This window comes from Camponotus floridanus, unplaced genomic scaffold, assembly GCF_003227725.1.
Source record: "Camponotus floridanus strain SB8 unplaced genomic scaffold, Cflo_v7.5 scaffold236, whole genome shotgun sequence".
In the NCBI taxonomy this organism is placed as follows: Eukaryota; Metazoa; Arthropoda; class Insecta; order Hymenoptera; family Formicidae; genus Camponotus; species Camponotus floridanus.
This window is the reverse complement of record NW_020229366.1, coordinates 83224-85723: the sequence shown is the minus strand read 5'-3', so window position 1 is coordinate 85723 and position 2500 is coordinate 83224. Positions and strand designations below refer to the sequence as shown.

General features: G+C 63.7%; 1 pseudogene; it reads left to right on the top strand.

The window, feature by feature from the left end:
- Window positions 1-2500, top strand: part of LOC112638010 — a 6503-nt pseudogene that overhangs the window by 1803 nt on the left and 2200 nt on the right.

Sequence of the window (2500 nt, the reverse complement as noted above, 5' to 3'; positions counted from 1 at the left end):
CTTTGTTGGCCGGTCGGCGAAACTCTGTGTTACTCTCCCCATTATATATTTTATGAAAATCCGTCTTGACGAAACAGCCAAAGCAGTTTTCATCAAAATATCATTTCATTCGTCTCCACAAAACTTATTTTTATAATATACAAATCGCAACGTGCATTTTACATAAAATGCTCTCTTTAAAAGATCATTTTGATTCTTATTCTCCCATGTATATATTAAACGGCACGGTCGCGAAGACCGCGCCCGTTTTACCCTGACGCTAGATCGACGATGCCGATTGCTTAGACGTCGAGGATAAATTTTTGTCTATCGCATGCGTTTTTAAGGCACGCGTATAGTACTTTTCTTTCGCTACGGCGTACAATGCGAGCGGGAAGAGAGAGCTATCACTCCTCCTCCGCCACTCGTTTATTCGTGGAGTAAGCGTTCGGTAAGCGCGACGACGATTCAGCTTGCTCTTTCCGTCCAGGACGAGAGCGAATCGCGCGGCCAACACACTAGATGCGTGCGCGCCACATAAGAGCCATTCGGTCTTGCGACACCGACTCGTGGCAATGCTGTGCTTATAAAAAGTGTGTTCGAGACGATACGCGAAGGAACGAAGCGCCAGAGACGCGCAGAACGCGCGCTCCGGCCCGTGTCCGTCCGCTACCGACTCGTTTCGACGCGCCGAGCGCGACGTACCTCTTATAGTACCCAACCGGCTACCCAGGCGGTCGGCGACGCACGGTCGAGCGCACGGCGGCATACGGGTGCGAACGCCGATAGACGCGAGTGTTCGGAACGCTGAAAATCGGAAAAAACGAAAGAAAAGTTAAATAACGATTAACGTTATGATTTTCTCACGATTACACGTATTAAAAATTTATTATAAATTACGGGCGACACTTACGAAATAAAACGCGGGCGGCACCTACGGCCTCCGCGCGGCTCGCGACGCACCAAGTCCGTTCTCGGCGGTACCTACGAGGGAGCGTTCGGGCGGCACCTACGGCCTCCGCGCGCGGCACCCGACGCACCAAGTCCGTTCTCGGCGGTACCTACGAGGGAGCGTTCGGGCGGCACCTACGGCCTCCGCGCGCGGCACCCGACGCACCAAGTCCGTCCTCGGCGGTACCTACGAGGGATCGTTCGGGCGGCACCTACGGCCTCCGCGCGCGGCACCCGACGCACCAATTCCGTTCTCGGCGGTACCTACGAGGGAGCGTTCGGGCGGCACCTACGGCCTCCGCGCGCGGCACCCGACGCACCAAGTCCGTTCTCGGCGGTACCTACGAGGGAGCGTTCGGGCGGCACCTACGGACTCCGCGACGCACCAAGTCCGTCCTCGGCGGTACCTACGAGGGAGCGTTCGGGCGGCACCTACGGCCTCCGCGCGCGGCACCCGACGCACCAAGTCCGTTCTCGGCGGTACCTACGAGGGAGCGTTCGGGCGGCACCTACGGCCTCCGCGCGCGGCACCCGACGTACCAAGTCCGTTCTCGGCGGTACCTACGAGGGAGCGTTCGGGCGGCACCTACGGCCTCCGCGCGCGGCACCCGACGCACCAAGTCCGTTCTCGGCGGTACCTACGAGGGAGCGTTCGGGCGGCACCTACGGCCTCCGCGACGCACCGTCCGTCCTCGGCGGTACCTACGAGGGAGCGTTCGGGCGGCACCTACGGCCTCCGCGCGCGGCACCCGACGCACCAACTCCGTTCTCGGCGGTACCTACGAGGGAGCGTTCGGGCGGCACCTACGGCCTCCGCGCGCGGCACCCGACGCACCAAGTCCGTTCTCGGCGGTACCTACGAGGGAGCGTTCGGGCGGCACCTACGGCCTCCGCGACGCACCGACCGTCCTCGGCGGTACCTACGAGGGAGCGTTCGGGCGGCACCTACGGCCTCCGCGCGCGGCACCCGACGCAGCAAGTCCGTTCTCGGCGGTACCTACGAGGGAGCGTTCGGGCGGCACCTACGGCCTCCGCGCGCGGCACCCGACGCACCAAGTCCGTTCTCGGCGGTACCTACGAGGGAGCGTTCGGGCGGCACCTACGGCCTCCGCGCGCGGCACCCGACGCACCAAGTCCGTTCTCGGCGGTACCTACGAGGGAGCGTTCGGGCGGCACCTACGGCCTCCGCGACGCACCAAGTCCGTCCTCGGCGGTACCTACGAGGGAGCGTTCGGGCGGCACCTACGGCCTCCGCGCGCGGCACCCGACGCACCAAGTCCGTTCTCGGCGGTACCTACGAGGGAGCGTTCGGGCGGCACCTACGGCCTCCGCGCGCGGCACCCGACGCACCAAGTCCGTTCTCGGCGGTACCTACGAGGGAGCGTTCGGGCGGCACCTACGGCCTCCGCGCGCGGCACCCGACGCACCAAGTCCGTTCTCGGCGGTACCTACGAGGGAGCGTTCGGGCGGCACCTACGGCCTCCGCGACGCACCAAGTCCGTCCTCGGCGGTACCTACGAGGGAGCGTTCGGGCGGCACCTACGGCCTCCACGCGCTGCACCCGACGCAC